We start from the raw sequence: 24,449 nt of genomic DNA on the forward strand, positions 1-24,449 counted from the left end.
AAATAAAACAAAGACAATTTCATGATCATTATCTCATTAAAAACGGAAAAAAATGGTTCAAATTTAACCCCAAGACAGCAGGAAGGTTATTTTTCTCCTTTCCATCTGTACTTTTCCATACTGGTCCGTACTGGCAGTTATTTCCTAACCTTACATTAAAATGATGTATACCTATGGAATTGAGTTGTTGACCAACATCAATCTGATCTTAAAAAATTCACAATCTAACAAGCATTATGTTGTAGAAGAGAGGTGCTCAATAATAATCTCAGAACATTCCTTTAAATTACATTTAGTTTGCAGGAAACAACAACCTTTCTTTATTAGCATTTAATTCCCACAAATATCCAGAGTAGCTTTTTTTGAGTGACATTAGAACTGCTGGTTCTCATTGTATCTTGATCTAATCTCCCCAAAGCCATGTATGCAATCTAAAGATTTCTGTGTTGATGCTACTGTGGTGAACCTTTTGTCCACTGAGCGGTGACTCAGACAGGAGAGAGTGCGTCATCAGAGGGATGGATTTCCCCACGTTACTTACAATGCAGTGATATCTCTGCGTCAAAGTTCGATTCGTATACACTTCTAATATTACAATTATTGATGATTAAACCTTTTTATATCATAAATATGACAGCTTTGTCTTAATGATGTTGCATCAGTGAATCATTAAACAAAAGCTATGAAAAATGTGATTCAGTGGTCATCACAAATAATGAAAACAATTAATAATTCATCACCTTCACCATGAAACAGCTGGCTGTGACTACACTCATTTGTCCTAAATGTACTTTGCTGTCATGAATGGCACCCTGAGTTATGGCTGTTATTGTCATCTCTAAATGTTTGCATTATTTTGAATTATATCAGTCTATATCAATGTCATCCGTCATTACAAGAGCCTCATCATGGCACGGACACTGATTTATCTACAAGGTCTATGATCTTTACACAGACATTCATTTTAAATGCATCACACTCTGCATGCTATCATCGGAGAAATCAACAATAGTCTTTTCTACTATGTATGCACTGATTAGTGTCATTTGATCAAGTCTACATATCTTAACGTCCCTGATTCTGGCACTTTTCTAATGCTAATATAAGAAATCCTGAGGAATCACAGAATTATTTTTGTTATTGACAATGCTATTTGCACCAGGGTGACTATAGTCAACAATGCTATTTTCACTGGGGTGTAGCATGGCAGAGACACATGCACTCAGGTATCCATAGGAGACAGTGCTATTTACACCCAGACATACATTTGATTTTGTTTTGAATCTATAGGTATTTCTGAAATATCATTTGTTGTTAACTAATTGTGATCGCGGCTGTAAGGTTATAATTGTTATAAAGACCCCCCGATAGCTTCACATTTCAACTACAATTTGGACATGATTTTTTGAGCGTGCTTTGGTGCTTAATTGCATAATTCTGTGCTTTACGGCATGATGTGACGAGGGGAGGAGGGAAAGGGGATTTGTGACGGCTTTCTATTTTCAACACATATCATAGACATATTAGGACCGTTTTGCATCCCTCTTTTCCCTCTTTCTAGATTAAGTTATTATAATTTCAGCATACTTTTAAACCTATTCTAGCAGTTATAAGCACTACTGTATATACAGTTAATATAGGACATGATCGACACTTTAATGTGGTTGTAAGCAGACAAATATCCAACAAGGCGTTTAGGACAGAGTGAAATTCAGTGAATACACATACTATACAGAGATGCTGTATGAGAAAACCAATGTGAGTTTGGAAAATTGCACAATATAAATCTATTCTAGTAGACCTCAACAATGGAATTATGATCAGTAGAAATGGCCATGTCATGGGACCTTTAAATAACTATAGTGATTCACTGAAATAAGTTGTTCTACCATTTTACAGCAACTACAGGTCCATGATGTGACTTTGTGACTAATGTCAGGAGCACTGTAGAGGCCAGACATCATATGTGTCAGAAAGGACCATGGCTCAGCTACTGTTATATGTACAAGCAGGGCTATAAACTTCATGTGATTCACAGCATGTATAAATCATCTCAGAGAGCTGTAAAACATATTGAATCCCTCTAACGCTGTAACAGGCATCTTAAGCATGCCAAACGGCTTATACGGTAAAACCCAAGAACGGGGATCAGAAAGAAGCTGCTTACATCACGTAGAAGTTTAAATCCTGTGCATGCTATAGATAAATTACATTGCGCATACAATGAACTTGCATACTACCGCCAAGACAATGTAATAATGACATTTTGTAGATTATACACTCAGATCTTTTCTTTTTGTCAGAAGGTTAATTAATACCTAATTCGAGAAGGTTTGAGTAAGAAGTCACCATGGTGATGTGGCTATGGTTTGGACTAGCTGTTTTGGTTGATAAAACATTCCTATTCTGGTGTTGCAATGAGGTAAAAGAATTACTGCCAACCTGAAAAACAGCAATACGCTGCACATTGAGGGCACTAATCTGTGAGGCTTTGTTGAGCAGACAGTGGCTGACCTAGCAGATCACGCTGATGGATGTCGACTGCAGGACGTTCGCTTTGTGACCTGCATTGTCTGGCCAGGTAAATTATGTAAGCCCAAACTGCTGGAGAGGAACCGCCGGGGGAAAGAAAGAAAAATAGAGAGTCAGAAGAGTTGTTGCCCCCATGAATAGACCTCCCCTCTATTACACTTTGGATTGGACCCTAATGACACTACTCTCTTCAGAAACACATCTTTCAAACCCTTTGTGCGAAAAACAAACCCAGTCCCCACGAGAAAAGCAGATAAATCACCTATTTTTCCACATGATTAAAGCCAACATGAGGAGCTTTTCATGTTGCTGTCAGACTGCAGAACAGATCTGTTGAACTGTGTTTAATCCAGCTATAAGGCACCGTCAAATGTCATCAACTTAAACACATGTTGTTTGCCTTATTGGTGTGTAGAGATTTGAAGTGCTAACCTACTAACTTGATGCTCTTTTACTTTCATCTTTACCTCTGTGCAATTACTAATTGAGGATTTATTTAACTGAATCTCTTGAATTCCAGGTGTTTGCTGTCCAACACTTGAAAGTTATCGCTGATTTTCTTTTCTTGGCTGTCTGCTGAACTTTTGTGGTGCAGGTCAGTTTCCTACTGTTGGTTGTACTGATTCAGCCTTGTTCTTTCTAAGCTAATACCTGTACATATATAGTTGTTTTTAATTGATGTTCTCATCAAACTTGGCAAGACAACACACAAGCATTCTCCCAACATATTTAAGAACTTCTTTTAAGACATTACATGATATGGTTGTCAAGCCCTTTGGTATATTTGCAGTTTCCCCGCTTGAAAGGGATGGTATAGTCCATAGGAGGTTTTCACTGGGTTTCACTCATACAATGACCACAACTTTGTTTTCTTTTGAGTTCTTCTTTACTTTAGTTTTTGTTGTTTGCAGTACAGCATATGTAGTAAGGTTGTAAGGTGAAAAACCTTAAATGAAAAATAAAAAGAATTACTGTAAATACAATGCACATGAAATAATAAATGCAAAAATACATGCTTTACATATATTTTTTAACACTTGTGAATATTGTTTTTCCTTTCTTAGTGTATTTTTACGAATTATGTTTTTAAACAGTTTTTAACTTATGCAGTCTCATTAAAAATGCAAATATAAGACTGAATTTTTAGCAGCATTCAAACCGTTTCTATCAAACCACATCTCTCAATAAACAAATCACATTCGTTTTTAACTCAACAATCATGTTGCTTTAGCTTGAGGACATCAAACAAACAAATGACACTGAACTAGAACGTACATTCTATACATTCTAACGTGCGCCACGAACGGCAAGTTGTATGACTCTTCTCTAACCACACAGTTCGTCTCTCACCGGCCGCCTCTCCAGCTTTTTATGGCTGCACCAGTGCTGCTTCTTTGTAGTTTCTTCTGCTGGTTCGTTGCTGCTGCTGGACGCACGCTCTTTAGTTTGTCCCTCTCCAGCTTTGAATTACCGCCCTCCTTTCAGGTGTGGTGCTTTTAAAGCTGCAGCGACGCTGATTAGCAATTAGGGACTGATTACAGACAGCTGCCACTCTGTCAATCAGCCCGACTTTTTAACCCTTTGCTCTCCTGTGGATTCTCCAAGTTGACTTCACAATGGTATTATTTTTGTGGGCTTTTGCAGGCTGCTCGGTGAAATCCTGCACGAAATAATTGACCCTTCCAATGTGGATTTACTGCTACCAACCTTACATTTATACCATACAATACAGTGATACCTTAACTCCAGCTCAAGTCTGAAATTGTTATTGCATCGCAGCTCTTTGAACAATATGAACAGCGTCAAGACAAGAAGCAAATGAATAGCACTAAACATAACATTTAATCACAATTTGTTCAAGCCCCTTTAACGTACATTTGATTTGGGATTAATTAGGGTCTGAGACCTAGGTCGGCGAAGACCCTATTGAAATCGGTCGCGCAGCGACCGATAAACCTTTGACCCCCGCAACATATGTGAAAACTCACCAAATGTTGCACGCGCGTCAGAAGTGGTGCAACTTCAGATGTGTAATTGGTTCCGGAACTTTGCGTCAAAAATTGCGTAGGCCACGCCCACTTCCGTTTTTAACGTAAACTCCCCCCACTTTACCTTTCACGTAAACCAACGAAACTCGCTACGCATATCTAGGGTGCGGAGACAAACCAAAAAGCCTCTTGGAGGGGTATAAAATAACGTACAGGAAGCCGGCCATTTTGAATTTGGCGTCGGAAATCGTCCTCCGCACGAAATCTATCTTCTCCCAGGGACTTTATCCGTACGACTCGAAATTCGTCGGGTAGCGTCTCGAGACATGGGCAATTCAAAGTTATCACGGAAGTCTTTTTCTTTCGCACGGCGTAGCCGTGATTTGGCGCCAAAGTTCGCGTTCGCTCGATGCTCCGCCATCCCTCGCCATGGAACACGATGATGTCATAACGCCAACTGACATACTCGGAACGCCACCAAACTTCACATGATGGTCAACACTGCGGCCCTGAACAGCTCTACGTCAAATTTGATGTTACTTAATATGGCGTTACCATGGCAACGAATCCCTCGCCATAAAACACGGTGTCGCTGTAACTCCAATGGACACGGTCCCATCGTCCCCCAATCTTCACTTTTATATCACCGGTCCATGCCTCAACAGCTCTACGTGAAATCTGAGATCTCACCGTATGCCGTTTCCATGGCAACGCATCCCTCGCCATAAAACACAATGTTGTCTTAAGTCAATGGAAAATGGTCCAAACTGCACCACACTTCAGATGATGGCTAATGGTCCGGCCCTCAACAGCTCTACGCCAATTATGGGATGTCATCATATGCCGTTTCCATGGCAACGCATCCCTCACCATAAAACACGGTGTCGCTGTAACTCCAATGGACACGGTCCCATCGTCCCCCAATCTTCACTTTTATATCACCGGCACCAGACTTCAGATGATGACTAATGGTCCGGCCCTGAACAGCTCTACGCCAATTATGGGATGTCATCATATGCCGTTGCCATGGTGACAGATCCCTCGCCATGAAACACAGTGTTGTCATAACTCGATGGAAAATGGTCCAAACTGCACCAGACTTCAGATGACAGTTAATGGTCCGGCCCTCAACACATCAATATGACAATAGTGAGTTTTCCTCAAAAGCTGTTGCCATGGCAACGCATCCCTCGCCGTTAAGCACGATATTGCTATAACTCCTGTGCAAATGGTAAAAAAGTGTTCAAATTTCCCATGTGTGCTAACCGTCAAGCCCTCGACACATATATGTGTCAGTTTTGAGATTTCGTCAAATGTCGTTGCTATGGTAACAAAATGGTCGCCGTGAAACACGGTTTTCTCATAACTCCAGTTAACATGCTCCAAACGGCCCAAAACTTCACAGGTTTGATAACGATGCAGCCCTCAACACATCTAGGCGTATTATGGGGTGTCATCAAATTCCGTTGCCATGGCGACAGATCACTCGCCATCAAACACAATGTTTATGATACTGCTGTAACTCCCATGTACGTTGTCTAATCGGCCTGAAACTTCCCACGTTTGCCAACGGCCGAGTCCTTGAAACACCTAGACACACACGTCGACGTGCGGACAGCACGACCCGCTCAACGCTGCTTGCAGCTTTAATTGTTATTGTTATTGTTATTGTTATTATTATTATTATTATTATTATTATTATTAGGCGCCGCTTTCCACCTTCTTCTCCAGTAGGACTCAGATGAGGGTGTACTCTTATGTGTGGCTGTGAAAAAAAATTGTTATTATGAAGGGCAGACCATCTATTTGTATTTATTTTTTTGTTTTTTTTAGAAAGGTGCAGGTCATATAAGATTTTATTCTTCTCCCTGCTCCTTTTCGCTCAATGGTGTGTAGAGACATGTTTTGTTGGCAATTACATTTGGCTATGCGTACCATGAGCGGGACAAATAACAATGAAATGAAATATCCCAACCAATCAGCTACTGTGGTGACTTGCACAGTGGAGCTTATCATGTTTGTTAGATAATGGGCCCTGCAGTCCCGCCACTTTGGATCAACAGGGACAGTGAGGGGGCTTAAAGTCTCTTGATACAATCTTGGCCCCCATTCCCTGTTCAATAAAGCACTATAAACAAGATTGGATAACACTGTGGTCATCATCTAGAAGTTAATAATGAAAAATAATCAAACTGAGTTCTTAGAAGTCCATTCAAACACATTCGACAGCTGTAGTAGATACTGTATAAGGTCACCATTGTCTTTAAATGCTTTCACACCTCAGGGGCAGATGCGCCATGATTGTATCACAATATCATAGCTAATCACATCTCTGTGGTCTTGTATCTCATAGCATCTCTAGCTCTGATGTTTAGATCTAACTTTGAAAAGGGTGATGTTAGTTTCCCCTTTTTATGTTTGCATACAGCACACAAAAACAAACAGGTTTTGGACCAAACTTCTTCACAAAGACAGAAAAAAACATTTATGTACATAGAAGATTTGGATATAAAAAGAGATTCAAGTAGAAACACAACACATATTCTGTAGTACCACCAAGGTACAAGACAGCATATGATACTTTATGAAGACTCCTGTACTTTTACTTAAGTAGGATTTTGAACACAGGAAATAATTGCTCATATTACTCATTAAAAAAAGTATCTTTGCATTGATGTTTGATACTTTTAATCACAGTAAGTCAAGGATCTGAGTACTATAACTACACAAACCATCGTAATTTAATTATTTATTTACTTTTTGTTCAATGGCAACTTTCTTTGGACATGCAGCTATCTGCAGTATTGTGATGGCTCATTTTTCTCCTTGACCTTTTTGAATATTTGAACACAAGCTTTCCCTACCTTTCCTTAGCAAAGAGTTTTCAATTGTTTAGGATTAAGACTAAAGATTTAAGAAATACTTTATAAATCCACAAGGGGAAATTACATTTGTCCCAACCCTGACCCTTTTCACTCTGTTGTTATTGACATGACATCACACACTTTAACCACACTCTATTCATGTTTTGGTAGCCAAGTGCATATACTGGTATGATAATTATATTCTGATTCTGATTCTGATAACTGTTTGTTTTAAAAAAAAAATCACATGACTGAATGTTAACCAGGGTTTTCAGTCATTAACACTTTGGTTTAAAGCATCATACTCATTCTAAACAACTTTTTAAACTATTTATTGGAAGCTGTGGGGAATTAAAGCAGAAGACATGAGCGGAGAAGTATTTTGCGTTGGCTCTTTCCTGAACTTCAGTTTTTGGTGCTCCCATATCAACTGCTGAACTGGATGGTTAACTTTCTGCTGAGAAACATTTGACCTTTGTTATAACAAAATAAACAATCCATGGAATCACACGGCTAAAAATCGATAGTTCTCTTGCAGCTGCTGTGTTGCAATAATCAGATACACTTACAGAAGATACAGAATTGTTGGGACACTAACACCCATACCATACATGTCAATCTGAATTAAAAGCTTGAAATAACACAAGATAAAGATTACACAAGATGATAAGTGAAAAACAAGTTAAGGTTTAGCAGCCGAAAGAAGTGAAACTTACTTACAGAACTTTGTGTTCCAAACCAGAAGTCATCATGCCAATGGCAATGATCTTGTTTTTGACTGATTCAACATGATGTTTTGTGTCAGAGAACAACAAACATGACATGGTTCTGTTACACGTTGGTAGCTTAAATACAAATAAAAAATATTTGAGATTATGCAAGGGAAGGCCATGTGGCAAGACCAACCTGGTCTCACCAGAATGCGTGACTCCACCACGACTCCTTAACACCGCAGTGCGTGGTGGAGTCACAAACTTTGCTACATTTACATGTCTGCACCACGCAAACAACCCCAATGTAAAGTGAATGAGGCTCCTTTGTCCTTAACCCTAGCCCTGAACAGCTCTACGCCAATTATGGGATGTCATCATATGCCGTTGCCATGGTGACAGATCCCTCGCCATGAAACACAGTGTTGTCATAACTCGATGGAAAATGGTCCAAACTGCACCAGACTTCAGATGACAGTTAATGGTCCGGCCCTCAACACATCAATATGACAATAGTGAGTTTTCCTCAAAAGCTGTTGCCATGGCAACGCATCCCTCGCCGTTAAGCACGATATTGCTATAACTCCTGTGTAAATGGTAAAAAGTGTTCAAATTTCCCATGTGTGCTAACCGTCAAGCCCTCGACACACATATATGTGTCAGTTTTGAGATTTCGTCTAATGTCGTTGCTATGGTAACAACATGGTCGCCGTGAAACACGGTTTTCTCATAACTCCAGTTAACATGCTCCAAACGGCCCAAAACGTCACAGGTTTGATAACGATGCAGCCCTCAACACATCTAGGCGTATTATAGGGTGTCATCAAATTCCGTTGCCATGGCGACAGATCACTCGCCATCAAACACAATGTTTATGATACTGCTGTAACTCCCATGTACGTTGTCCGATCGGCCTGAAACTTCCCACGTTTGCCAACGGCCGAGTCCTCGAGACACCTACGTGACACGTCGACGTGCGGACAACAGCCTGCGGAGCGTCGAAGACCCGCTCAACGCTGCTTGCAGCTTTAATTAGGGTCTGAGACCATAGGTCGGCGAAGACCCTATTGAAATCGGTCGCGCAGCGACCGATAAACCTGCGAAAAAAACCCAAAAACAGGGAAAACAACCGGCAAAAGCACAGAAAAAGTTCGGAAATAGTGACGGCAGATAGTCTGCGCGAGCCCACGTGATTGCAACTCGCATAATTAATATCGTTACGATCAATTTAGTCGCTCGCGAAGCGAGCGATAACCATGCAAAACCCACTAAAAACAGGGAAAAATAGGGGTAAAAGCCCATTAAAAGTGGCCTAAATCATGACAGTAGGTAGCCCACGGCCTACAGTGACGTCACTTTTGAGCCCCGCCAAATATGTGAAAACTCACTAAATTTCGCACGCGCGTCAGAAGTGCGCACATTTTTTATATTTAATTGGTCCCGGAACTTAACGTTAAAAATTGCGTAGGCCACGCCCACTTCCGCTTATATCGTACAGCCGGCAACTTTAACTTTCACGTAAACAAACTAAACTCGCTACGCATATCTAGGGTGCGGAGACGAACAAAAAAGCCTCTTGGAGGGGTAAAAAATAACGTACAGGAAGTCGGCCATTTTGAATTTGGCGTCGGAAAAACGCGATTTATCGCGTTTTTCGTCCTCCGCGCAAAATCTATCTTCTCCCAGGGACTTTATCCGTACGACTCGAAATTCGTCGGGTAGCATCTCGAGACATGGGCAATTCAAAGTTATCACGGAAGTTTTTTTCTTTCGCACGGCGCAGCCGTTATTTGGCGCCAAAGTTCGCGTTCGCTCGATGCTAGACCCATCAAACGCCATGGAATACGATGATGTCATAACTCAAGCTGACATGCTCACAACGCCACCAAACATCACAATGTTGTCTTAAGTCAATGGAAAATGGTCCAAACTGCACCAGACTTCAGATGACAGTTAATGGTCCGGCCCTCAACACATTAATATGACAAAAGTGAGTTTTCCTCAAAAGCTGTTGCCATGGCAACGAATCCCTCGCCATAGAACACGGTGTCGCTGTAAATCCAATGGACACGGTCCCATCGTCCCCCAGTCTTCACTTTTATATCACTGGTCCATGACTCAACAGCTCTACGCGAAATCTGAGATCTCACCGTATGCCGTTTCCATGGCAACGCATCACTCGCCATAAAACACGATGTTGTCTTAATTCAATGGAAAAGGTTCCAAACGGCACCAGACTTCAGATGACAGTTAATGGTCCGGCCCTCAACAGCTCTACGTGAAATCTGAGATCTCACCGTATGCCGTTTCCATGGCAACGCATCACTCGCCATAAAACACGATGTTGTCTTAAGTCAATGGAAAATGATCCAAACTGCACCAGACTTCAGATGACAGTTAATGGTCCGGCCCTCAACAGCTCTACACCAATTCTGGGATGTCATCATATGCCGTTTCCATGGCAACGCATCCTTCGCCATAAAACACAATGTTGTCTTAAGTCATTGGAAAAGGTTCCAAACTGCACCAGACTTCAGATGACAGTTAATGGTCCGGCCCTCAACAGCTCTACGCCTATTATGGGATGTCATCATATGCCGTTTCCATGGCAACGCATCCCTCGCCATTAAACACGGTGTCGCTGTAAATCCAATGGGCACAGTCCCATCGTCCCCCAATCTTCACTTTTATATCACCGGTCCATGCCTCAACAGCTCTATGCCAATAATGGGATGTCATCATATGCCGTTTCCATAGCAATGCAGATCCCTCGCCATGAAACACGGTGTTGTCCTAACTCAATGGAAAAACGTCCAGACGGCACCACACTTCAGATGACAGTTAATGGTCCGGCCATCAACAGCTCAACACTCAAAAGCTGTTGCCATGGCAACACCGTTAAGCACGATATTGCTATAACTCCTGTGTAAATTGTCAAAAACTGTTCAAACTTCACATGTGTGCTAACGGTACAGCCCTCGAGACATATGTGACCTGCTCTATCGAAATCAGTCGCATTGACCCGAAGACACATTTTGAGTTGTATACACTGTTGGAAAGAGGAGATTCCTAGCTTTCTAATGATATCACGATTTTTGTTGTACTCCAAATATTAAGCAAAATATGTCACATTATATAATGACTGTCACCGAGTCATCATTTTGAGAAAAAGGCCTTCAAAGTTTCCTCTTCTCTGGAATCCATCGATCTGATTGATTATTAGCGGAGCAAATGATCAAAATAGTCCGGAGGGAAAATATTTCCGTTTGGATTACTGGTCTGGGGGAAGCTCGTGAGTGTGTGAGTGTATGTGTGTGTGTGTGTTTGTGTATTTTTGCGTTAGTGTATATTGTGTTTGTTTCCCGGGGAAAACACTCACGAGAAACACCGGCTGTTGTTATGCTTGCTGTGACGTTAAGTTACTCCGTTCTCCGCTTGTAAATATGCCGTTACAAGCTTCATAGTTGTATTTATCATCTAAATTTGCCGAAACAAGTTTAATATTCTGAAAGCCAAGACTTTGTTTAATTGAAATCAGATGAAAACAAACTGTAACGGACCCTGCCGTGTTATCTATGATTACTTATGCCTTACATTCATAATTTCAGCCGGAGGGAGGGGGAGCTGCGCTACGGAACAGCAGATTGCGATTGAGAGGTGCCTGTCATCTTCCCTTTACAAGCTTCACAAATGTATTTATCGTGTGATTTTGGAAATAAAAGTTTCATATTCTGAAAGCCAAGACTTTGTTTATTTAAAATCAAACAAAACACCCGAACCCCGAAAAAATTGTTTTTTCCGCAAATCCACGTTTATTTTGAAATGAGCCGTTGCGACATCCGACTGATTTCGATAGAGCGGGTCACATATATGTGTCAGTTTTGAGATTTCCTCAAATGCCGTTGCCATGGCAACACAATGCTCGCCATGAAACACGGTTTTCTCATATCTCAAAGGAAAACAATCCCAATGGCCACATACTTCACATTATGGTAAATACGACCTCTACAACTTCCCAACATTTATTTCCCTATAAGTCCATAACTATTTCATTAGTGCAGTATGGATTAGCTGCTAAATATGCCCTCATGTTTGCCAATAAAACATTTTTTAATTAGAAATGCTGTTATAATGCAGGAAATACAAACCTTCTTTTTGTATTAACAACATATTGAACACAATAAAAATAAAAATGAACTTCGCCCTCCCCAATGTGCCCTCCCAACTATACCAGCACAAAGTTTCATACTTTTAAGAGCAGACCCAAGATCCAACTTTGTCATATAGCTTATAACTGAATTGCATGTTATTCCTATTTTATACTTATTTTATTGATATTTCTTGACAGTTTTGAGAGTTTTTGGAAGCTTGTGTCAGTTGTATGAGATACTAATTAGTAATACTTTGATAATTATCATTATTATAGTAGTAAATAATATGATCTTTAATGTACATGCCAAAGAAACCAGCAGGACACCGCAGGAAATCGAACCCCATCCCAGTAAACTGGGAGTACCAATTACCAGTGCCTTTTGCTTTTCTAGGCTACATTGAAGGCAAAGCAAAACCTGCATTAGCAACAGCATATGAGTGACATCATTTAATATTGATGCATAATTTTACAAAATGTGTTTCCCTACGTGTGGATAAATGTTATTAGTGCAGTATGGAATATCTGCTAAATATGCCCTAATATTTGCCAATAATTTTGTTATTAAAAATGCTGTTGTAATGCAGGAAAAATAAACCTTATTTTGAACATATTGAACACAATAATTATGAACATATTGAACACAATAAAAATGAACTTCACCCTCCCCAATGTGCCCTCCCAACTAGACCAGCAGAGAGCGTTCATACTTTTAACAACTGAAGACCTACCTTTTTAATATGACTTATAACTTAATTGCCTTTTTATTCCTATTTTATAATTATTTTATGAATATTTAGTTTGTGTGTGTGTGTGTGTGTGTGTGTGTGTGTGTGTGTGTGTGTGTGTGTGTGTGTGTGTGTGTGTGTGTGTGTGTGTGTGTGTGTGTGTGTGTGTGTGTGTGTGTGTGTGTGTGTGTGTGTGTGTGTGTGTGTGTGTGTGTGTGTGTGTGTGTGTGTGTGTGTGTGTGTGTGTGTGTGTGTGTGTGTGTGTGTGTGTGTGTGTGTGTGTGTGTGTGTGTGTGTGTGTGTGTGTGTGTGTGTGTGTGTGTGTGTGTGTGTGTGTGTGTGTGTGTGTGTGTGTGTGTGTGTGTGTGTGTGTGTGTGTGTGTGTGTGTGTGTGTGTGTGTGTGTGTGTGTGTGTGTGTGTGTGTGTGTGTGTGTGTGTGTGTGCCGCTAAAAATGAACTACCAGGTCCGACATAATAAAGAACAATTTGAATGACAGCTGGGTGACTCAATAGTCATGTTAAAGTCGAAAATTAGGGAGGATGAAGCTAGTTTGGGGAGTTAAGTGAGAAGATTTTAAGAACTGAAGACCGACAGAATAACTATATAAATTAATAAATAATTCCTAACTATGAGACTGTTGTAATTTCAGGGAGAGGGTCAGATCTTTGCAGAGCTGGTAAAATTTGGTTTTGATTACTTGGCAGATGATAGGATCGAGGGAAAGGGTGGGGCCAAACATTACGCCAAGGTACTGGGAGGTTTTTATAGAAGACAAAGTCGAGGATGTGTCTTTTGGCATGGGTCGGGAAGGTGAAGTTTTGGTTGACAGTAAATTGTCTATTAGAGTTGAGAATTTCAATGACAGCTCGCAGGTGGGTGACTCAATAGTCATGTTAAGGTCGAAAAGTAGGGAGGATGAAGCTAGTTTTGAGGAGTTAAGTGAGAGGAAGGAGGGATGTGGTTTAGGGGGCCGAGAGATGAGGATAATTTTGAATGAGGAAGGGGCTTTGAAGATGATGAACTTGAGGGATGATACCTAAACAAATACCAAATTAAACCAGGGGGGGATGATACCTAAAAACATACCAAATTAAACCAGGGGGGGATGTTTTGATCTGATAAACTATCTCCACAGACTGTAGAAGCGCATAATTTGGCACGATGAAACACAAGGTGAAGAAAAAACACAGAATTTCTACCTACATTTGCTTGACGTCTGAAGTTACTCTACCTCAGCAGTTGTGCAAAAGAACACAGAATCCCCTCATGATGACTGAAATAGGTGGGCAACACAGTTGATTCTACATCATACTGTGTTGTTTTCACATATACATGGTCAATTAATGTGCCCTTTTCGGTAGTGGGTTGTGTGACTTGCTGCACATACCCTTTGTCTGTTACAAATTTGCAAATTGTTGATGTTTTTAAAATGTCATCATTGAAATCACCCATCACAGCAATTGTGTCACCTAATAGATCTAACAAATCTAGTAATTTGCCTAAATGTTCTTTAAACAAAGACATGGGATATGATGGTGGTCTATAAATTACTGCAATTAATATGTTGTGAGACAAACAGTTGTACACTATACATTCTAAATTTACATCTGGCACTTGAAGAATACTAAATTCAATACTGTTTGCACTATATATGCCAACACCACCATGTTGTTGGTCTTGCAGAGCAACCAATGCTGGGTTCTCGCTGGTGTAAGATGCACTTCGAGAACAACTAGCAAATGTATAACCACTGATGTTAATGTCGTCAAATGATGAGACAGCAGGCAGCCATGTCTCTGTAACAGCAATACAGTTAGGCTGCAAATGCTGTGTGCAAAGGGTCAAATCTTCGACATGACGTGTCAAACTTTGCACATTTGTCAAAAACACAGTAAAATTGTCTGTGTGCAATTTGGGGTGGATCCTTTCTTGACGTAGAAACTGAGGCATGCACTGAATTGCTTGCGTAACATTTGTTTTACAATAGATGGCATTAGCTTTAAAATCTTGAATGATTAAGCCTGATAAATTTGTAACACGACTTAATGCAACATATGCCTGTCCAGCAGCAAATATTTTTTTAAGTGACACCACAGCTCTATCAACAGTTATCCCTTGCACCTTATGTACTGCACAAGCCCAAGCCAGTTTAAGGGGAAATTGGCGACGCAACCCACCTTTAACGGTGACTCTATCCTCTTCTGGAAAAATTGGTGTACAGTTCACTAATTGACTTGATGCATTTGCAGAGTCTTTCCTGCGCTGTGCCCCAACTCTGTCATCGTCAAAATGGACGTACACAGTTTGAGGAAATCTTTCACCTTGTGAAATCACTATGTGTCTCACCGTGCCGCATACCCCGTTCACAAGCCCATCCGTCACATCTATATTTTTGGTCAACATTACACGAGCATTTTCCCCAAGAACCAAACGTTCCGCTAAACATGTCTGATAGATGTTGGTGTGATGTCCATGTTTTAACTCAAGTTTTCCAGTTTTTCTGTTATGGCCAGTATCCTGAGCTTCTATTTCTACATGTTCCGGGCATGTTTTCAACAGTTGCACAAGATTATGATCATTAACCTGAGCGTTTGTGGGGAAAATGTGTAATGCTGAACTTTCTTCCCCTGTTTCACAGCTCTTCAACAAATCAATGTCACTAGCTGACAATGCTGTTTCTTTTGAGCGTGTTCTCAACCTATTTAGCAGTTCCGCAAAAACAATATCTTTCTGCCTGACTATTGTTTTAAGCTCTACAATGCTAAATACAGGGTTCTTACACCTTTTCCAAAGTCAAATTCAAGCACTTTTCAAGCATTTTCAAGGTGCATTTTCAAGCTTTTCAAGCATCTTACAGCTGTTGTAAATTACATATTTATATACACATACTTATACTCAAATGATTATTTCCCTACCTCACATTAAATCAGATGTTCTTTATGCTATAAACAACCAAATGTGTGTTTCATAATAGCATTCTACATGAGGATGAAAAATTAAAAATGTTAGAAAAGAAAACTAAGTTTAATATTTCAAAATGAGTGACCCATCTGTACGTAGACTGGGCATCCCATATAACCTGGCTGAGCCAATATAAAACAATCAGCCAAATAACTTTTCAATATATTATTGATTACTATTTTTGAGGTACTTTTAGGTTGGCAGTAAACATAAGTCAGAGGTAAATGGTGTACTTTGACTCCACTACATGTATTTAATACCTTTAGTTACTTTACAGATGTGGATGAATGATGTGAAATATAATCAAGTGTTAAATCAGACTTTAGTTCCACCTGGAGTAAATTCACAAGCTACTCTGTAGTATACAAAGTCATTCAAACTAGCTGCACCTTTACCAGCTTTGATAACACTTTCATGATCAATCATTATAAAACATATCATATACAATTATTAGGGATGCTCCGATCGCCAATTTTGGAGCCGATCGCCGGAATCAGTATCGGCCAATACCGATATTGCTCTCTTTTCCTCTCTCCCCCTCTCTCTCTCCTGACAGCCCGTCAGTATCTCCTGCAGCTCACTGATCCAGTAATGAGTGACCCGACAGTGAAGAATAAATATATTTATAACTAGTTTAGCTTGTTCCAGAGGTAGATAAAATAGCTAAGTGTGTAAGGTCTAACTCTTAATGTGTGTTCTGCTCCGCTCACCGGTCCGTCACAGCGGGTGGAGCTGCAGGATTTCTGCTTCACACACACGTTGCATACCGCTATTTTATTGTCATTTTCGGACACTTAAAATACTGCCAGACTAGTGAAGCCATTTTGGCGAGCTTGTTTTGCCGCGCACAGAGAAAAGTGTCATGTATTTTACATGCAACGATAGCCTAATCTAAAATGCTCTACTATGGCGTACCTTTCGTGTGGTGTGTGGCTCGTCAGCGCAGACTCTCGCATCGTTATTGTTGCACACTTTGCAGGAGGCTACTCTTGGGCTTCGCTTGACCCTCGTCTTAGCCATGGCTTGTATTTGTCTTCTGCTAGCCAACGCTCGTTGAAACGGCAACCTCCTGGCATACTGTCATCTATCACTCTCATCAGAATGCCCAGGTCACACACTTAACAAAAACACTTGCCGGTCACGCGCATAGCGCGGGAAGGCCGGAGCGGAGCTGTTTTATGTAAAAGCGAAGCAATTAAGCGCGCTCCGACTTCTTTATTTTCTTTTAATCTAAAAAGCGAAGTAAAGCATTTACAATTTCAAGCACTTTATCCCAAATTCAAGCACCATTCCCAAAATTCAAGCACTTTTCAAACCTTGAAAACACCTCATACAATTTCAAGCATTTTCAAGGATTTCCAGCACCCGTACGCACCCTGTAAATAGGTTGTGCCACAGGTTAAATCCTACTTTCTCTACATACAAGGCATTTCCTTTCACTGGTGGCAGCTGGAAAAAGTCTCCAACAACTACCACACTAACTCTACCAAATGGGGAATAATCATTACATTGTTTAATTTGACGTAATCTGCCATGAATATATGCCATGAGTTTGTGATCGACCATGGATATTTCATCGACAATTAAAATTTGCACGTCTCTATATTTGGCCCGCAGACTATTTATTTTTTCCTCGCCTAAAGGTGTGTAGGGTAATTTTGAATTAACGCCAATGCTAAATGTGTTATGGATAGTTGCTGCGTCTAAATTGTATGCAGCAATTCCAGTTGGGGCAGTCAACAACACACACACAGAATCAGGGTTTTCACAGAGTGTTGAGAGCAACCTGGCTGTCTCATACTGCAGAGCCTTGATCAAATGGCTCTTTCCCGTCCCAGCACCGCCTGTTATAAGTACGTGAAACGGGTCTGGATTTTTACCCGAGATTTTGTCTAAACACCATTGTCGTATTTGATAGAAAATAGACATTTGTGTTTCGTTTAGAGACCGAACTAATTTCAGCCCTTCGCTTCTGCTCAAAATATTCTTTGTCTTTTCCAAATGGCCAATTTGCCGATTACTAACGGCAAGATCAGGAATAGCGTCTATTTGCTCCCCGTCTACGGTTTCAATTTGTTCCCGCTCTTCTTTGCATTGAAGATTTTCCAATTCCTGTTCGGGGCACAGGTCACACCAAGCGTCTTCAAAATCTACATTACCGTCTAAAGAGTCTTGGATTTTTTGTAATTCATCCGAATCAAGTTCAAACAAAGCTCTATTCGCGTCGACCACTGATTTCACCAGCTGTCTGGATCCATCAGCAAATCTAACTCGACCGCTCATGTAAAAGTCTTCACACGTTTCCCAATTGTGTGGCTTTAACTGCTCGTCGATGCGATACGGCAGAAACAATTGAAAATTGCTGTAGAAAAACAATTCTGGAGACTTTGTTTTTGAACATTTTGCATAACGCACAACTGCTGCTTTTGTTCGCGTTCTTTTAATAATAAACCCGAAATTATTTTGGAGTTCGATGGCATTTTTGAGACTTTCACTCTGTGACATAACCCTGTATTCGGATGCGAATGTTGCCAAACACATATTATTAAAAACCGCGTCATTTGGCCGATTTTTGTAACGGTCAACAAAACCGGTCATCCACATGTTGTCTGTGGTTAGACTATTTGAATCTGCCATCTGTTTTAACACACTTAATGGCCTACTTATTTTAATTGTATTTTTCCCTGTTGGCACAAATTGGACCAAGCGAGAGCATGTCAATCTGTAGACTGCCTCTTGGGCACACACATCTCGGTTGTGTAAATACACACTCCCTAACTTTTTAAATGCATCCTTGGCATCTAGATTGCCCTGCTGTGATGCTTCTTTATGTGCATTACCCAATAATAATCCCATTTCCTTTTCTGCCTTGGAGATGTAGGAAATTATATAGACAACACATGCATAGGCATTGACCACATACTGAATGTCCATATTGGCATTCCAGCATTTTAAGAGCGGTTTGTTGTATTGATTAATCCAGACTTCGCCAATTTGTCTTTTCAATACAACGTGTGTCTTTCTACCAACCAATTTGTAAGCAGCCTCGAAGATCGCTTGATTAATCCCCAGACTTTCAAATAATTGTTCCAGGCTTTCAAATATTACATTTTCGTCTGAAAGAGCCTTTTTGACGGAGTTCAGAATTTTAACTGCAAACTCCTTCTTCTCCTTTTTTTCGGCCAAAGACTCTAATTTTAAACACTCACATGGTGTCAAGTTACAGCTACATTCTGCTAAGCATTGATCTTCACTGCTGCGACATATAAATGTACTAGCAGTAGCTGGCCTGGGGAAATTAAATCGACAAACAGTGTTATTTTTCTTACACGTTTTAGAGTGTCTTTTGGAATGCTGTTGCACAGATGTCACAATGTCCTTTAACGGCTCATCTTGTGATTGTAATTCACATGTCACATATGTGTCGATGAATTGAATCACCTCTTCATCTGTATTCTTATCAATTTTGGGTGCATTCTCAATCCAAAACAAGCAATGCACATGAGGTGAGCCACGCTGCTGAAATTCCACGCGATAGAAATAATCTACAATCTTGCCAATTGGGTGTGAAGGGGACACAAGTACTTCTTTCAAAAAACAATTCCATCTATAGTCAAACATCCTGGCCGCTGTCACAGGATTACGACGCAAGAGTTCACATCTGTCTGCCCAATCTAAATCTTCAGCGGTCTGTGTTCTACCTTCCTGTTTTAAAATAGCGTTGAGTAAATTTGCCCACCTAAGATCAGCCGAAGAGAATGAACAAAACCAGGTAGGCACACCAAGTTGACGCACACAAGCGAGGAGGTCACTCTGTGCGCGCTGCCAAAATGCTGGAGTACCTCTAATAGGTGAGAGAAAACGAAAGCCATCATCAAATTGCAACAGTTTTCTTATGGTTTCCTGATTCAACAAATTATCTTCTATCGCTTTGGATGGAAAGCCTGCTTTGCCTTTTCGCAATGCAATAGACACACTGGACAATACCTGTTGCACCTCAGACAAATACTGAGCATAACAAATGTATTCTATATTTTGTGCAAACCTAACATCAGCATTTAAAACACGCATATTCAAATAGCGTGCTAATGTTATCTTGCGGGGCCTCGAATCACGGTAGGTGTTAATGCCCAGTGGGAACAATACAGGAAAGCATTTTGCTTCGTTGGAAATGTCTGCTAACAGCCTCACAGGACTATTACCCTCTGCTGGAGCGACATTTAATGTACTATCAAAATATTGATCCAACACTTCCTGTCCAATATCAACAGGCATCAGACATGTGTCCTGAAACATGCAATGCTGTTGCCTGTCGTGTAAAAGATCATCATCAGCATTAGCATCAGACGTTTCATTAGTTGGCAAATCCATCAAGGTCGAATTGTCTACAAAGTCATCATCCCGTTCCCTCCAAAACTCATTAAGCAGAGCGTCATCAAGTTCCTCAAACTCGGGAACCCTTACAGGAATGAATGAACTTTCTTTTGCAGGACTATTGCCTTCTGCTGGGGCCATGTTCAGTTCTCTATCTGAAAACTGATCTGCAATTTCCAGATCAGTATCCACAGCCATCAAATCCAAGTCCTGAAACAAACATGGCTGTTCCTCAGCAGCCTCTGATGATGTTTCCTTGGTGTGGGTTTGTTTATTCTCTTCCTCCTCCCTACAAAACTCGTTATACCAACTTTTATTAAATTCAATATCCCTATAGTGCTTATTGTTTCTTTTTAAATATTTTAATGCACGCTTTATGCGCATTGGGTCTGCAAATTGAAATTTAAAATGATTTTTGTAGGTCAATCTACGCTTTAACTTTATTCGCAAGATGGAACCTTCCATCCTTGAGCGGGGGAGCAAATTTGTAGTTTGGACTATATTGGCTGGAACACACGTCACCGGTCCGTGAACTCCATTTTGCCCACCTTTGGGCAATGCCACCATCTTCATAAATGGTATATTTTTGGCAATTAAATGCTGCTCTATGCTGTTCAAACAAGCCAATTCTGGGGGAATGGGGTCTACTGCCAAATTATTTAGAACACATTCAGGTGGCATCACACCTCTCTTAAGTTTGTTATCACAGTTGCTGCAGATCCAAGACTGCCCTCTCCCAATTTCAATCCAAACACAGGGTACTTCACAGTCATCAGTACATGTGTGTAAATATGTGTCTCTGATGCATTTATTAGCTAATTCTTGATTCTTATATTTCTCTTTTTTACAGTGCAAGGCCTGCGATTCAAATAACAACCTCTCGCAGCAGCTACAAACAAAAACGGGTCCATTCTTAACTTTGGCCAAAAACTGCTGCATCACAATATCAAATACCTCTCTATTTTTTTTGCATTTGTTGCCTCTTCAATTTGTTGCTAGCTGTTACTCGCTTCTTATAATCTGGATTACCATGATACCTTTATGAAGTCATGGATTTTACCTTCTTTCTATGCAATTTATTTTGCCTATATTTACGTTTGTTAAATGCTATAACTTTCTCTCTATGTAAAACTTTTAGTCTATAGTTCTGTTTGCTTAATGCTTGAACCCTTTCTCTATGCAGATCATCGTCATGATATTTTTTTACACTATATTCTTTTACTTTCAACGGATTACTTTTATATATTCTTTTACTTGAATCCTTTATCATCTGATTATGCAATGGGTATCTAACCTGAGTGTGTCCAATTGCTCTGTGTTTGAAATCATCATCCTCACAATACCTTTTTCTACGACTGACTCTTACTATCTCTTGATAATCTGCATCACTATACTTTTTCATGGACGCATCCCTAATCGTTTGCTGGTACCCTGTGTTACTTTTATAATGCAGTTTAATTTGTGACCTCTATTTTTTTGCATTTGTTGCCTCTTCAATTTGTTGCTAGCTGTTACTCGCTTCTTATAATCTGGATTACCATGATACCTTTTTGAAGTCATGGATTTTACCTTCTTTCTATGCAATGTATTTTGCTTATATTTACGTTTGCTTAATGCTATAACCCTTTGTCTATGCAGATCATCGTCATGGTATTTTTTTACACTATATTCTTTTACTTTCTCCTTGTGCAATGGATTAAATATATATATACTTTTACTCAAATCCTTCCTCATCTGATTTTGCAATGGGTCTTCATGGTATCTAACCTGATCTTTTTCAATTGCTCTGAGTTTGTAATCATCATCCTCGAAATACCTTTTTCTAAGACCGACTCTTACTATCTCTTGATAATCCGCATCACTATATTTTTTCATGGACGCATCCCTAATCGTTTGCTGGTACCCTGTGTTACTTTTATAATGCAGTTTAATTTGTGACCTGTATATCTTTTTTAAATATGTTGAATGCCTACGACTACAGCTGGCAACACTCTCTGCATTGTCTTTAACCCCACCCTTCCCAGTACAGATATCAACACTGCTACGCATAGACCGTGTCTCTGACAAACCCCCCACTTTACACAATTCAAAGCACCTTTGTTCATCGTAAGGTTTGATACAAACCACTGGCTCAAAATGATTTTTATCAAAATGTTTCAAGTATATTTTTTCTTTTGAAAGCATTGCACAATTACAAGTGTATTTGAGCCATTTTTCCCCACTGCAGATAAAAATGTCCACTCCAAGAGCATTTGCTGTCCCTTGGATTTCTACATCTGTGGCACAATGTCCTACATACTTCATCCGAGACTTCTCAATGTAGTCTGAAATTGAAGCAGATCCCCCAACTACTTTAGTTTGTTCTGCGTGATTCATCATATGCTTTACAACAGTCATTCTAATCTTTTCGATGGCTCTTCTGAGAACCACTGAGAACATGAGCTACTGCTCCGAAGAAACTATTGGCGTCCTCTTTTATTTTTTCGGTCTTACAGACCACACCTAGGGACCCAGTTACTGTAGGTCCCTGTACATCCTGCTTTTGAAAGTCTATATTAAACTTTGTGCAAAGTGTTTTTGCCACTTCATTGCACAAAGGATTACATTCAAGAGTGATTTTACTTACATCACTCTTTTCCACACAATCTGTGTCCCCAGCAGACGATGTACCATGCGTTTGTTCGGTAACCCTCCTTTTGCCCCTAGTTGTCCGTCTGACATTGTACAGTCTTGGACAAGAAGTGTCCACTTTGCAATACCCATAACAACTCTGCAAATTAGGTTGTTTTACACACACAACAGTCTCATAATGATTACCATTGCGGTTTTCCAAATAAACCCCCTGATTAGACAACTGCCCGTTCTCGCAACTATATTTTAGCCAGCGTGGATCACAATATGTGAATATATTAACTCCAAACGCATCTGCTGCTGCTTGAATTTCTAATTCTGTTGCCCAACTGCCAACCTCACGCATTTTGGATGTGCTGAGGTATTCTGACATGGAGGAGGTCAAAATACGCTCATAAGGCACAGCATTGCTCTGCATTTGATGAACCACTGCACGCCTAATTATTGTGTGATGCCTTTGTGTACCACACACAGCTTGACTCATTGCTCTAAAGAAACAGTTTCCGTCACCCTCTATTTTTTCATTGAGACATGGAGCCCCTATCAAACCAATTTGTGTAGACACAACATCTACTTTCTCTGACTGCACATGTAACTGCTCACAAAGAGCTTGTGCAAATTGATGACTAAGAGGATTAAACTGCAGTCGTCCACTTCTTACTTCTTTGACAAAAGCAACGTCTGAATTAACTGCGGTAACATCACTCTTTTTTAATTTTTTGCAAGCAGAAGATCCCTTACGAATCTTACGCTTTGCACCCATCTGAATGTTGGTGCAGTGGACTGAATAGTTGAACTACAACCCAAATCAGTCTCTGTCGTTTTGGGAGTCACTCTTGGACCCAAAGACAGATTACTGCTTTCAATTGGGCCTATGTGAGTGACTCGGACACCAGCGATCTCAAACTGTTTTTGAGACTCAGAAGATCCTTTTGGAATGTTATGCTTTGCACCCATCTGAATGTTGGTGGACTGAATAGCTGAACTACAACCCAAATCAGTCTCTGTCGTTTTGGGAGTCACTCTTGGACCCAAAGACAGATTACTGCTTTCAATTGGGCCTATGTGAGTGACTCGGACACCAGCGATCTCAAACTGTTTTTGAGACTTCTTGAGGAACGCTGCAAATGTCCATATGTATTCAAACACGTGTTCAAGGCCTCTGAAATACAGAACAACACTACGCCCCTCGCCATCGCTCATCCCAGACGCACTGCGTGCATGGGAGTCGACCACTGCGTAGTGTCCACCTTGACCAATGATGGCACATGTAGCGCCATTCATTGTCAGAAAGCATGTGTCATAGTTACTACACATGCTTTCCAGTCCGTATTTTAAAGTGGTGTGCACACCCTCATCAATGAGATCACCCTCAACCACATCCACATCTCCAGACACAAAGTCACTGTATTGAAACAGAAATCTTTGTCCGTCGATAATGGTCTCCTTGGGCAGATCTGGAACCGAAAGTAGTCTGTATCCTCCACTGATACCTTGTTGGTCACGCAG

The sequence above is a fragment of the Trematomus bernacchii genome, unplaced genomic scaffold (assembly GCF_902827165.1).
Source record: "Trematomus bernacchii unplaced genomic scaffold, fTreBer1.1, whole genome shotgun sequence".
NCBI lineage: Eukaryota > Metazoa > Chordata > Actinopteri > Perciformes > Nototheniidae > Trematomus > Trematomus bernacchii.